The following is a 15,511-nucleotide window of genomic DNA, read 5'->3' on the forward strand; positions in this document are numbered from 1 at the left end:
TTAGGTCACAAAAAGGCTGTGACTTCTATATTCCTTACTTCCTTTCACACCCTCGTTTGTTTAGTTCAAGAGACCCACCTAGCAAGGAATCTATGTCTAGCCAACCACCAGAAAGGAGGGCTTGAGACCTGAAATAGAGACATGACTAAGCTTAAAAGTTGATTCTCTTTTACTGAGCCTTGAGATGACTTCACTAAGTCTGACATGTTGATTTCACTTTGAGACCCTGATCTAGAGGCATCTAGTTAAACTATGCACAATTTCCAACTTACAGGCACTGTGAAACAAACTTTTTTTTGTTTGAAACTGCTTTAACTGGGGATGATTTACCATGCATAAATAAGTTATACAAGCATTATTTTTGTCTTCATTCAATCTTATGTTTCTTCTACATTAGTATTCATTTCTGAAATTACGTTTTCTTTTATTTCTAGTTCATTCCCCATGTTTGACTATCTCATATAAGAATTTTGTAACTATGGTTTATATTGTCACTGCTTGTCTATCATTTTCTTAATGTCTTTTAGTAATTTTGGAACAGATTACAGTTTTAATCTGTTTTGTAGTCATGACTGTATTTCACACTGTCTGCGAAGGTATTTTGCTCCTTATTCTCTTTTTCAGTAAACTTATACAGAATTTGACCTTGATACTCGCTGAATGCTCATCTTTATGAGAAATTTCTTCTGAACTTTTTGAAAACATATTCAAGATAGCTTTTCTAACTTCATAGAGATCGATCTTCTTTTATTTTCATGCCGAGTAAAAGAATATAATAGCTTTGCTTTCTGAACTTTCCTGTCTTTATTCTCTCCCTGTCTGCAACTTCTCTTTCCTCCATTTCTGTTCTCCTCTATCCTGCTCATTTCAGGTTTATTATAGTCCCTATTGCACTGCTTTGCTTTCTGATACCAAAGAAAATTTGTAACTATTAGTGGTTTTCCCTTACCATCAATTTTGAGGTTTTTGAGGATAACTTGTACCTAGATTTATTATAAGTGTTCATGGCTTTTTGATTTTGCTGTCTAGCTCCTTTTTATGTTTCCGTGTGGGATTCTAAGAAGTTCAAAAATTCTACCCCACCACTGCTACCATCAATCTGTATAGGCTGTGTGTTCAAGCCCTACCTGCTACTTCTTTTCAGGATCAAGGCCATAAATTGCAAGAAGGAGGTGAGTTATAGAGTGAAGTGGAAGGAAGGTAGGTTTGTTACAGTGGGAAAATACATCTTGTTTTTTATTTCTATAAAATATGTTAACAATTGATAACAATTAGCTCCAAAATGCTTCTTTTCTCAAATCCTCAGTTTATATTCCCTATGGCTTTCTTATTGCTCAGTGAACAGGTTCTATCTTCCAAATGAGTCTGTTGAGAATAGGCTGTTAATTTGTTTAGCTACATAGGTTTCAATAATTCCATGAAAGGGGAAAATATATATCAGTATTTTTTTTTAATTGCAGAGAATGAATCAGTTATGTCTTTGATAGAAATACCCAGGTTCCCACATTACACTTCCACTAATAATAAATGGAAATGGAACATGGCTAAAATATAGAAATTACTATTTCAGAAATAAAAATATAATGAAGAGCAAAATTAGGATCCCTAATTTTATTTTTATCTGATACGTTTATTCCTTGGTATGAGATTATTTAAAAGACTTAGCAATTTCATCCAATGAATGTTTGGCTGTGATGCTACATTTTTTTTAATGAGAATGCGGCAGTGAAATGGATATAGTCAAAATTACCAAAGTCAAAATGCATGACTGAGTGCCCCTCTGGGCAGTAGGTTATGCCCCTGGAAGAGACCTGCTATCTTCTGACTTCCTTTTCTCCCTATATTTATGAGTCACTGGTAAGAATATGAAACATACTTTATGAATACTCTATGAGCTAGCAGAAATGAGGAGAGAATTTGCTGCAACAGAAATAGAATGGACTTGCTCCAAGGCTAGGTCTGCTGTTTTGGTTGTATATAAAAATAAGATTATGAGCAGCGCAATGGTGAGAGTTCAAATAAAAATAATAGTCTAGATTGGCAGCATTTTCACTCAAAATGTTCCTTGACAGTCAGTCACAGCCATGCTACAAACAAATTTTATTTCCAAAACCAATGGGCTTAAAAGCAAGTCAGAGATGTTTTAATACATTATTTCATGTGTATATTACATGAGTGTGTCCATGTTTGTGCACACATACAGTAAAGCTTATATATATCTACATCCCTGAAAAACGCTAAAGAGAGGAAATGAAATAAAGAAACTATGTAGAATTATATGATATTCAGCTTCTGGGAAATTTGCTTTGATATCTTAAAAGGAAATGAAAGATATTAAACCTACTTTTCATTTGAGTAAATGTTAGTCTGAAAATTTTGAGGAATAACTGACATCCATGAGGATACTGGAGGATTTTAATTTTCTTTTTAACAGAATTCAGAAAGAGGACAAGGGAACCATAGTATTATATAATTAAACAACTTCTGGTAGTAGCAACATTAATAGTTAAATATTTTCGTATTTTTGCTATAAATTTAAGCGAAAAAAAAAGAAGAATTAAGGCTAAGTATTATCCAATGTTAACATTAATGAATATTACAATCAATGTCCTTGCAAAAGCAATAGAAATAGCTATAAAAATAGAGAGTTAATGAGTTTTACTCATTAACTATACTGAGGAATAGAAACACAGTGATAAAATACAAATAGACATTGCTACATATTGAGAACAGTTTTTAAAAATTCATGTGTGATCCTCAAATATATAAAATTACCTGAAGTTTCTATTTTTAATAGACATTTTGATTTATAAAGACCTCCATTTCAAACATGTATATAAATGCACATAAGTGCTGTGATATAAATAGTAAGCACACAATATTTATGAAATGATCTAATTTATAGGACACATACTCTTAAAGGCATCCTTACTATTCAATAAAACATTTTCAAGTCCTTACAGTGACAAACTCACATGAAGAAACAAATATTATATATGTTATTCACAATATCCAAGACATGGAAGCAACCTAATGTCCATCAAAGGATGGATGGGTAAGGAAAATGTGGTACATACATACTGGAAAATCACTCAGCCTTAAACAAGAAAGATAAACTGCCATTTGTGAAAACATGGATGAACCTGGAGGACATTATGTTCATTAAATGAAATAAGCCAGACATAGAAGGACAAACCTATATGGTACCACTTATATGAGGAATCTAAACTAGTCAAACACATAGAAACAGAGGGTAGAATGCTGGTTGCCAGGGGCTGAAGTGAAGGAGAAAAGAGGAAATATTATTCAAAGAGTACAAGAACTCAGCTTTTCAACATAACCACGTCCTAGAGATCTACTGTATAACACAGAGTCTATAGTTAACAACATTATATTGCATACTTGAAATTTACTAGAAGGCTAGATCTTATGTTACGCTTTCTTATCACAAACAACATGTTAAAGAACAGGGAAGGAAACTGCTGAATAGGAGGAATATGTTTATGGTATAAGTTGTAGTCAGGGAGGGCACAGTAACACACTCCAGTATTCTTGCATGGAGAATCCCTTAGACAAGTAGCTTGGTGGGCTATGCCCACAGGGTGGCAAAGAGTCAGACATGACTAAAGTGACTTAGCACACATGCATGCATGCACTTATCTCCAAACTTGGTAAGCTGTATACATTATATATGTACAGCTTTTTGAATGTTAACCATTTTTCAATAAAGGGGTTTAAAATATTATAAATAAAATATACATCACTGACTAGCCACTTATAAAATTAGCTTCTATTTACACACCCCTCCACACATAATAATAGATTCTATCTCTATATCCCATATTGTGGCACAATATCTGTAGGCAGTCTCTTCTGTATTTACCAATATATTTAAAATATAATTCAAATTAATAACAAAGTAAAATGTCAAATCTTGCAAAGGTGCAGCATTTTATGAAGTCTCAAAATGAGATTTTGGATGTGATTGCTATTTCTTGAATTCTAGATTAATGAAAAATTCAGGTTAGGTAGCACTCTATTATATAACAACTGAGAAAATAAATCCACATAAATAATAACAGAGTAGGTGCTTCAAAGGAGTCATAAATTTAATGTTAAAGGAAAATTGATAAAACACATATATAATTTAATAAAAAGTATATTTATAACCATGCCATCAAAGTTTATCAAAAAATAAACATGTCATTTGCCTTTTTCTAACAACTGGCTCACAGTTTTATTTAGAAACTAAATTTCATTAATTAAAAAATAGAGAAGGATGCCCACTCACACCATTCCTATGCAATATAGTACTGTAAATCCTAGCTAGAGCAATTAGGCAAGAAAAAGAAAAATAAAGAGATCAGATTTGGAAAGAACAAAGTAAAACTGTCTCTATTTGCACATAGCATTATTTTATGTACAGAAAACCTTAAATGCTCCATTAAAAAAAAAAGAAAAAAAACTTGTTAGCTAAACACTTAAGCACAGCAAGAGAAATAACAAACAAAATGAAAAAAAAACCCTGCAGAATGGGAAAAAATATTTGCATAAGATATATCTGACTAGGGGTTAATATCCAAGATATATAAAAAAGAACCCAATAGCAACAAATCAGATAATCCAATCTAGAAATGGGCAAAGGACCTGAAAAGACATTTTTTAACAAAGATATATGAATGGCCAATTCACTTCAATCGCTCAGCCGTGTCCGACTCTTTGTGACCCCATGAATCGCAGCACGCCAGGCCTCCCTGTCCATCACCAACTCCCGGAGTTTACCCAAACCCATGTCCATTGAGTTGGTGATGTCACCCAACCATTTCATCCTCTGTCGTCCCCTTTTCCTCCTGCCCTCAATCCTTCCCAGCATTAGGACTCATTTTCCAATGAATCAACTCTTCGCATGAGGTGGCCAAAGTATTGGAGTTTCAGCTTCAACATCAGTCCTTCCAATGAACACCCAGGACTGATCTCCTTTAGGATGGACTGGTTGGATCTCCTTGCAGTCCAAGGGACTCTCAAGAGTCTTCTCCAACACCACAGGTACACAAAAAGGTGCTAAACATTACTAATCATTAGAGAAATGCAAATCAAAACCACAATGAGCTATCATCTTAGGTCTGTTAGAATGGCTCTCATAAAAAAGACAAGATATAATAAACGCTGGTGAGGTTGTGGGGAAAGGGAAAACCTTTTGCCCTTATAGAGGTATTGCTATTGGTATACAGGCACTATGGAAAACGGTGTGGATATTAATTAAAAATATAAATAAATAAAACTACCATGTGATCCAAGGCTTCTCTGGTGGCTCAGTCAAGTCTACCTGCAATGCAGGAGACCCAGGTTCTATCCCTGGGCTGGGAAGATCTCCTGGAGAAGGAAATGGCAACCCACTCCAGGATTCTTGTCTGGAAAACCCTGGGGACAGAGGAACCTGGCAGTTTACAGTTCATAGGGTTGCAAAGAGTCAGCCATGACTTAGTCAATAAAACTACCACCACCATATGATACATCACTTCCACTTTTGGGTAATTATCCAAAGGAAACCAGGTCATGATAACTAAGAGTTTTCTGCACCCACAGGTTCATAACAGCATTATTTATATTAGGTAAGACATGGAAACAATCTAAGGGTCTATCAACAGATGCCATTTGTGACAACATGGATGGAGCTTGAGGGCATTATGCTAAGTGAAATAAGTCAAAGGAAGATAAATACTGTAATTAATTTCTATTTGAAATCTAAAAAAAGAAAAAACTCTTAAAAAAGAGATAAGATTTGTGGTTATCAGAGGAGGTGGGTGAGGGGAAGGGAAATTGGATGAAGGTGGTCAAAGGTATACACTTCCAGTTATAAAATAAATCAGTACTAAGGATGTAACATACCAATGGTGATTGTAGTTAACATTGCTGTATGATATATTTATGGAACGTTAAGACTGTAAATCTTAGCAAGTTCTCATCATGAGAAAAGAAACTTTTTTTATTCTTTTCCTTTTTCTGTACCTGTATGAGATGATAGATATTAACAAACTTATTGTGGTAATCAGTTCACAACACGTGTGAGTCAAATTATACTGAAAACCTTAACCTTATAGTGTACAGTATGTTAATTATAAAAGTGGGGGTAGAGGAAAATCAAACATACTTATCTAGTGATATTTACTCTCATTTGTTAAAATCAATTTTCTTTTAAGCTTATTAAAATAAATTGGTTTCTGTTTTAATGGAATCATTGTAGGAAGCTTTTTCTTACCAACTGTCCTCAGACATTTTCACAGTGCCCTTTGGGAGGCCATTGAACTATCTTAGGTTTCCATTTCATTATTATATAAAAGAAGGGATTGGACCAAACAATATTTAATTTTCCTTCTGAGTGTAGATTTTTAATTAAATAATCCTGCCAATTATTTTATTATAATTCTCCTCACATGTGTCCTAACATTCCCACAGCTGCCCCTTCAGTTAGTGCTGGGACTCCATATTTTATATTTAATAGGAATTATAAAAGCATCTACTGAGCCAATTTAAGTGACAATGTCAAGAAATAAGCATATACTAATGCAATTACAAGTAATTCTTCCTACTTTAATTAATGATCATTAAAATTTTTTTGATCACTGTTGTATAAAAACGTAAGAATTGCTTGAAGCTATAGAAGAGTTCAGGGAAGCAGTTTTTCGTAAGGGTTGAGAACTTAGGCTTTGAAACTGGAGTGTCCTCAGATCAAAGTCCAATTAGATGCCAATTAAATGCATGTTTGGGGCCAAGGTAAGCCTATCTAAGCCCTATATTCTTTAACTGAAAAACTGGAATATAATAGTATTCAGCATTTGTTGAGAAGGATTAAATAAGAGATTGCTCATGAAGGATGCAAAGTGACTGCCTGGTCCATAGAAATCTCTCTATAAATGTTAAATATTGGGAGTTTCATAATAAAGCTATGATTATGGCTCACTTTTTTTTTTTCAGTTCACATGTAATATATTTTGCAAGTGGATTTTTTCTTGCATATGGATGCTGAACCAAGTTGAGTGTTATTGAAAGCTATAGCTTCCTGAGGCTTGATTAAAGCTCTTCTCTGTCAATCTTGGGATGGAAAAAAAAACAGTATACCAAGTTATCAATTTACCCACATGAATAATATTAATAACAACATCTATCAGTGAAACTAGCATGATATTCAAAATACTTTTCAATACTACAAATTCCTGGCCATTAAAGTGAGTCATTTATAGGCAGCTATATGGTTGCATGAAGGTCTATCAACTGAATGTCAGTTATCCTTAAATATTACACATGTATACATTCTTGCCTCTCCTTATCACTCTCCACTCACTATTCACGTTAGTCACCATTTGTATTGCAAATCCATTTTTCTTAAAGGTTGGAAGTTGTATATGATTAATAGATCCCCTCACCTTAAGCTTAGAGATAAGACAAACAGATAGCCCATCCACTAAAACCTGTTAGTTAATGCTAATGAATCATTCAAGGTCTCTGCAGAAAATAGCACCCTCATATTTATAAGAAAATTACAAGGGATTGTACAGAACCATGAAACTAGTCACTTCACCTCTAAGGCAGAAGAAGGAGAGGAAAAGAGGTCCCCAGCACTGGATGGGGAGAGTCCTATAGGGAGGGCCATGAAAGGAACAAGGACATTCCTTGAAAAACACAGCCATCTCAGGGCCAGCCTGCCAGAAAGGGAGCCAGGGGACATGAAAGTCTACCTTCTACCCTTCTGATGTCTTGCCATGACATCTTACTGGTCAAACACTATAAGAAGCCAGAAAGCACAAGGCCTCCCTCATGATCTCCATAAAATTCAGACCCTTAAAACAAAATATGGAATCAAGGTGGCTGGAGCTTAGATCTGAAAGAACAGAAAATAAAAACCCAATAAAACTAGCTTTCTCTCTCATTCTCCTATCAAATATTTAATTCTGAGACAAAACCAATCTACAAATCATTCTAACCTAGGCTGTACTGTGACTTAAACCCTTACAAAAGAGCAAATACACCAAAGATGAAATAAATATGTGACACCATCTGTCATTAGACCCTGCTATCTGAATTTTTCCCCTTATAAAAATTAAATGCCTACTATTTTTTTTAATATTTGGGCTTTCTTTGTGGCTCAGCTGGTAAAGGATATGGCTGCAATGCAGCAGACCTGGATTCAATCCCTGGGTTGGGAAGATCCCCTAGGGAAGCAAAAGGCTACCCACTCCATTATTCTGGCCTGGAGAATTCCATGGACTGTATAGTCCATGGGGTCGCAAAGAGTTGGACACGACTGAGAGACTTTCACTTCACTTCATTTTTGATATTTAAAATGCTATTACATTTTATGGACTTCCCTGGTGTCTCAGACAGTAAAGAATTTGCCTGCTATGCGGAAGACCTGGGTTTGATACCTGGGTTGAGAAGATCCCCTGGAGGAGGGCATGGCAACCCACTCCAGTATTCTTGCCTGGAGAATCCCCATAGACAGAGGAACCTAGTGGGCTACAGTTCATGGCGTCACAAAGTCTCACACAACTGAGCAACTAAGAACATTACATTTTATATCAATCCAGCCTTCCGACTGGCACAGGAAGTTACAACCTAGATCCTCCAACTTACTACAAAGATATATTTTCCTTCATTCAAAAAGAGAGAGTTACTGCACACTTTGAGTTGGGAAGGCCCATTCAACATGCACATGAGTAATTGGCTCTAATGCTACCAGCTGAGTGCTCTTACAAATTTTAATCAAATATTTTTAATTCCAAGCGAGAGCATTGCTTTGCTACTTTTTTTTTTTTTTTTATCAGTCGCTGACTTCATACTTTTCTCTGTGGGTAAACGGCAACAAGTTGCAGAGACGGAACACTAGAAAATAGAGTTCTAAGATACGAATGGGGGAGTTAATGGGACAGTAGAAATTTCCAGTACTTTGTGAATGCAGTAACCATCTCCCCAGAACAGTGGTAGCCAAATGCTTTGTGAGAGGCCAGGCACATCTGGGCTCAGACAAGACTGTTTATCAGGGAGTGAGATGAAGGAAATACATCTCGAATCTCCCAAACAAAAAGATTCTGCTCTCTGTGAGTCCATGGGGTTCAAGAGTGATGCTTTAAAGATGTTGTAAGAATGAACAGGAAATTCTAGAAATTATAAAAGGCAATGAGGTGTTACAGGACCATTCTGCTTGGGGTGAATACAAGTGCATTTTATAATGACAACCAGAGAATTCTCCACAGGGTATAAAAATCTCACAGTAAACTTAAATGAAACAAGCATCTCTGGACTTCATGAATCCATTCGAATAAATAGCGCAAGAAAGACTGAGTGATCAGACTAAAATAGTAAGGAACAACAAGATTAATGATCTGCTGTAAGAAAGATTATTCTGTACCATCTACCTGAGAAAACTGGTATTGTAGTCATCTTTGAACAGTATGCATTTTATCTCCTCATTGAATAAACTGCCTGGTTATAGAAAATTCACGTTAGAAAGTTTGGGAATCAAGACTTGGATTGCATAATATCCTTTCAAGGATACTATTAATATCTTTGCAATTAAATTTCCACTACCAAAATTAAACAAGCTGTTTTGGGTCTCTTATGCCTCAAACCCTGAACCCTTCTAGAGAAACTCAGAGACGCATCACTGATACAGTGACATCACTCAGAAAAAAGATGCTTCAGGAAGAGATGGCTTTACTGAGAACCCTCTTATGTTCCAGGTAATCAAGGATTACCCCTAGAAAGGCCTAATCCCCCCTTGGGTTCTCTCAAGTGTTCAAAGCTTTCATTTTCCTCCTGTCTCTTCAACTTTTGAAAAATGATCAGAACGGGAACTATGAGGGAAAGCTGTTGACTAATTCTGTCCCCTTGATCTTGTGACAAATATAAAAAAGCCAAAGATTCTGTAAAAGAAAAACAACCATCTGCTTGCAACAACCTGAACTTTTCCAAAATTTGCATCAGGGAGACTCAGCACTGAAATTTTAACTCTTGAGAAGAGACTATTTCTAAACTGTTTGTGTTACCAATTTCTGACACAGAAATCTCAGGCAATCTAGGTATGTTGATTTTATGTCCAAATCCTCCTTCGAGTCCCAGTGGCCACAAAGAAAACAATAATCATGCCAGAAAGCAATCAGAAGGGTTTAGACATTCACTTCAATGAGAGCCCAAGTAAAAGCCTAACTATTCAGTGCCAAGTTCAAAGGAAAAACAGGAAACTCAGAAATACTGATGTTGCATAGAGTGTGGATATAGGGAGCAAACTGAAACCTTCACTTGTTTGAGTGAAAGGGATCTTTTTTAAAGGCATCAGCTGAAATCTACCTAAATTTTCGAGTCCTATGCAATAAGACAGAAAGTAAAAGCTTGCTAAATCACAATTTCACCTTTTTTTTTTTTTAACAAAGTCAATGGTAGATTTTCCTGAAGAAGAGAGGAACATGACTTATCTTGAAAAATGCTCTCATGAATATCTAATACATTTGGTTCTCAGTCATCACTTGTATCAGAATCAACTTACCAGCTTGGAAGATGTAAAGAAATGGTACCCTGGCCTCATTCCTGCAGACTCTGCACAGAAGGGGATCTCACTGGTATGATTTCTTGAGCTCCCAGGGTAATTTGGTTGCACAGTGAGGGTTGATAACCACTGATCTAGTTGAACCTGGATCATCATTTCATAAATAAGAGAAAGACTAGAAAAGTTATATGTTCCATGCAAAATCACTGATAGTAGAAAGAACTCTGTACTTGTGATCAGGAGATATTCGTTTGAGTAAAGGCTTTCTTGTCGAATGATAATGCAAAACTGTGCAAATCACATCAACTTTTACTTTCAGGATATTCATAAGGAAAATGAAAATAAAATGCCTGCTTGATTTCATAGGGTTTTTAGAGGATCAACATAAAACCATGTGACATATACTACATAAAATTAATTTGCAAAATGCAAAGTACTATACATACATTAGGAATGTTTATTTGTAGTAGAGGCAAGATTAGACTGTAGTATCTTCTATCTCCTAGCTTTTTTACTTTTGAAACTATTCTCTTTTTATATCAATGACTATATCACAGCACTAGTTATCATATGTTATATAAATCAGCACACAGTATTTGTTAGTTTACCCCCATACAATGGTAACTGATTTTGTAATCATGACCCAGATGCTCTAAAACTTCACTCCTCAAAGTATGGTTGATTCAAGAACCAGCAGCATCTGCATCAAGAGGCAAGTTTCTAGAAATGTGAATTACATGCTTCACCTCAGATTACTGAATCTGAATCTTCAGTTTAACAAGATCCCCAGGTGATTAGGTGGACATTAAAATTTGAAAAGTGCTATTCTACAAGATCTCAAAATGTCTCTGGCATGATAAAACTAGGTTCGGTGCCATTTGAGCAATTCTTTTTCCATTTTAATGCTTCATAAACTAAAAATGCACATGATCTGTATGTGTGTATAGAAATGTAATCCTTTCTAAAATTATTGGATTAAATAAATGTCTCCTTCCTCTGTCTGAGCTGAATAACACCATTCATTGCCTTACTTTGATAAAACTCTCTTTAGATTTCTCCTCATAATAATCAATTCTTAGCAGCAGTTTAGATTCATTTGAGCTAATCACTGTTAGGTCTTGTGGAAGCTTAGGGATTCAACATTTTCATTTTAAATGAGATTTTTTGAACAGCAGTTATCAGATGCTATATGATCAAAGCCCCCCCCATTGACTGTTACATGGCTTTTTCATCCATTCTCCAAAGCCAGCAGCTCATTTTACCCAGCCCAAGTTGAAACTAATTCGTGATTCTTAGGGGTGACCAAAGTATGCAGCTTAATATTTGGATTACATTTTCTTAGTTAGGGAAGACATAGCCCTGGTGATTTAAATTTAATAAGAATAAATTAATAAGAATTTGGGGGAAGTTAAATGATGATAATATGTTCTCATTATTCAGGCATTTTTAAAATGAAAAGAAGTAAATAATTTTGCCTTTTTTCCCCTCAAAGATGCTGTGCTCCAATTAATTACCCTGTCTTAAGTCATTCCCAAGGCTCTGCTCAAATTAAGAATGTCTGAATGGAAATTAAATAAGAGAGAATCTTAGCAAATGGCAGCAACATCAGTCACTCAGCCATCACACAGACCCTGCATACCAAGTGAGTGGAAATTTTCCTGCAACCCCAGATTCCCCTCCACATCTAATTGGGTGTAAATTGCTGCCTATTTATAGTCAATCTGTGAATAAATGTCAGTCCAAAAGTGTCATGGCTGGAAGTATATTGCAAGAGGCTTATGATGAATTTGTTTCCACAGGAGGTAATGATTTTTGAAAAGTGTGGCCACAAAAGGAGAGCAGGTCAACAAGATGTGGCAGGAAGGCTGTTTCCCAGGAAGCCCTTTGAAATCTTCTGTGAAATGAGTGAGCAGTAAGGAAATTCAAAGGAATCTATAAGGCTTGGGCAGCAAAAGGGGACTCAGTGACCTCACCTCATGTCAGTTTCACTTTGGAATCTATTACAAGGACAGAGAGAGAAATGAGGTTCAGACATAAGGTTCAAGCCTGTTGAGAAGGATGAATTTGTTTGAACAGGCCCCCATCCCCCACCTCATCCCAAAGAAAACTACTGATTTTCAGCTGATAAACATAGGCCACTAATCAAGATTTTGGGCATAGTTCTCTGGAATATAACTTAGAGTGAATGAATTAAATCGTACAAAATGTATAGCTTCAGGGCTACAGGTAACATAAACAGTTATGTAGACTGCCAGGCTTGTTTCACATTAATTCATGTAAGTTTATATCATGTCATATGTCCTCTGCAATTTAATACTACATAGAGTTTGATCATTTTTTCCTGCTATTCAGCAGGGATATTTCATGCTAGGGCAACAAGACAAGCTCATTGGTATCTCCACCCATATTTATTGTCACCTTGGGTATATTTTCAACGTCTCTCTCACTAGAAGCCTTTCTCCTTGTCCCTTGTCAGCCTCACTTCAGTCATAAGGACTCACTTCTGTAAAGAATTTATAGACACTCGGTACAGATACATTCTTTACAGCTGTGTTCCTCTTCAGTTTGTAGACCAACAGATGATCTATTAAGCGTAGTACCTGAGAATGATGCTGACCTTGATGCTGGGAAAGATTGAAGACAGGAGGAGAAGAGGACGTCAGAGGATGAAATGGTTGGATGGCATCACCAACTCAATGGACATGAGTTTGAATTTATAGACACCATGTACACATACATTCTTTACAGCTTTGTTCCTCCTCAGTTTGTAGACCAACAGATGATTTATTAAGTGTAGTACTTAATACACTGGAGATGATGATAGAATAGACATTTACAATCAGCAATGAAGACTAACACTAAAATGCTCAGAAGTTTCTCTGAAGATAGAGAAGTTTCTAGAAGTTTCTACCTTTCAGAAAATGCTCTAGATTATGGAGCACTTGGAAGGTGCTAGGTCAAGATCACTCTAGGTTTCATGGGTCACAAAGTATTGCAATAGTCTAGCTTCTGGCAGGGAGTAACAGAAAAAGAATCAGACAAGCAGGTTTCCAACCCTGGTTCTTCTGCTTATTTACAAAACACCTTCAAATCCTTAAATATTCTTACCTGTAAAATGTCTACCTCAGTGTGGTATTCCAATGATAAAGTGGGATGAGCTAAGAAAGTTTCAATAAGGGTCTTGTGTTTTATTATTTTTAAAGTAGTTCATAGTGTTTTCAGTAAGATCAAAGGTGATAAACTGTGTGGAAATACATGGCACAATATAAAGATAGGCTGGAAATTGCAGTAAAGGTCAAATCTAAATACCCCCATGCTACTTGTGATCAATCGCTGAGACCCCAGTGGAGTTGATTTGAGTTTTTAAGTTGGTTTTGAGTATATTGTGTCATTGAAAAATGGAGCGTTGCACAAATGAAAGCATGTGTCCAGATTCGTTTTAGAATTTCTTTTCTGTCAATTCATGTAACTTGTATCTCACACATTTTGGAATTGTGTGAGCTGTTACTCTTGGAGAATAAAATTCAGTTTTAATCTGGAATTTTTTAATCAAATGGCTCATCTATCTCACCTGTAGCCAACATCTTCTGAAACACACAGATATAACAATATCTTAACCCCTTTGTGGCATTGTATGCTCGAATTCACAGCATATGCCAGCACAGAAGAGCATGTGTATCTTCTGATACTCTGATAGTCTGCCTGAATGTATCAATAGAGCTATATTGGTGACCAAAATAATTACTGAAATACTACTATACATTTGATAAAGAGCTAGCTATTTCCCTGAGCCTTTAAGGGTCCTTCTACTCTTGCAAACTTTCTCCTAGAATCCCCCAGAGATCCCCCACAAATCCAGCAGCCAAACACATTTGTGCTTCCAAGGTCCTACTGGCGCTAGTGCTGAAGTCTGCTATTCTCCTTGATCAGTATCTGTAGTATACCTGTGATTAAATAGTTTTGTCTCTTACATATCTGCGTCTAGGTTCTTGTCTTTGTTCCTCCACAGTATAGCACAGAAAACCACCACCAGTCTATTTCTACAGTTTTGACTTCTCCTGGTCCTGCTGCCTCCACCATTCCACTGACCCTTGACAACCATGGTACTGAGACCCTGAGGATAAATCTCCTCTTTTCAGTCCTCAGTTTTATTTCTTCTGAGTCCCTTTGGATTCTTCCTCTCCTCACATAGAAGTTTTGGACCTTTATCCCACTGTTGTTGTTTGTTGTTTAGTCACTTTTGACTCTTTTGCAACCCCGAGACCTGTAGCCTGCCAGGTTCCTCTGTCCATGGGATTTCCCAGGCAAGAATACTGTAGTGGGTTGCCATTTCCTACTCCAGGGGATCTTCCCGACTCAGGGATCAAACCCATGTCTTCTACATTGGCAGGCATATTCTTTACCACTGATTCACTATGTTATTCACCTGTACATCAAAGTCCTCTATGCTTTCTTTGAATCTGACTACTCTGATTGCAATCTACCATAAGCATCACCAAGTCCATTCCTTTCTTTCTATTTAAAAAGATTTTCTTGATGTGGACCATTTTTAAAGTCTTTGTAGAATTTGTCACAATATTATTTCTGTTTTAATATTAATATTTAATATTACAATATTTAATGTTAATAATTAATGTTTAATGTTACAATATTATTTTGCTCTTTTGGTCCTGGGGCATGTGAGATCTAAGCTCCCTGACCAGGGATCAAACCCATGACCCCCTGCATTGGAAGGTGAAGCTTTAACCACTGGACTACCAGGGAAGTCCCACCATCTCCATTTCTATGAAGAAGATTAGGGATGAGAGGTTGTTTTTTCTTCGTGCTGTGGCAGGAGACTTGTCTGGCATTATACCTTCTAAGAAATGCTAGATCCTTTTTAAAGGAAAAATAAGCAAGAATTTCTCTATGACTCTAATTTCCGTAATTCTTGATTTCCATTTTTGTACTGGTTTTTATATAATTGTAAGC

The 15,511-nt window shown here is 36.1% G+C and overlaps 1 long non-coding RNA gene across 1 annotated transcript; it reads left to right on the forward strand.

Moving 5' to 3' along the window:
- Positions 1-46: 46 nt before the first annotated feature.
- LOC145526856 (uncharacterized) lies at positions 47-13,713 on the forward strand. Its single transcript, XR_014069241.1, has 6 exons — positions 47-596; positions 1,030-1,172; positions 4,871-5,046; positions 12,033-12,182; positions 12,340-12,445; positions 13,105-13,713. It is a non-coding gene; the product is annotated as an uncharacterized LOC145526856 (long non-coding RNA).
- Positions 13,714-15,511: the final 1,798 nt, after the last annotated feature.

This window comes from Giraffa tippelskirchi, chromosome 11 (assembly GCF_054371585.1).
Source record: "Giraffa tippelskirchi isolate mGirTip1 chromosome 11, T2T-mGirTip1v1.2.pri, whole genome shotgun sequence".
NCBI classification, from domain to species: domain Eukaryota; kingdom Metazoa; phylum Chordata; class Mammalia; order Artiodactyla; family Giraffidae; genus Giraffa; species Giraffa tippelskirchi.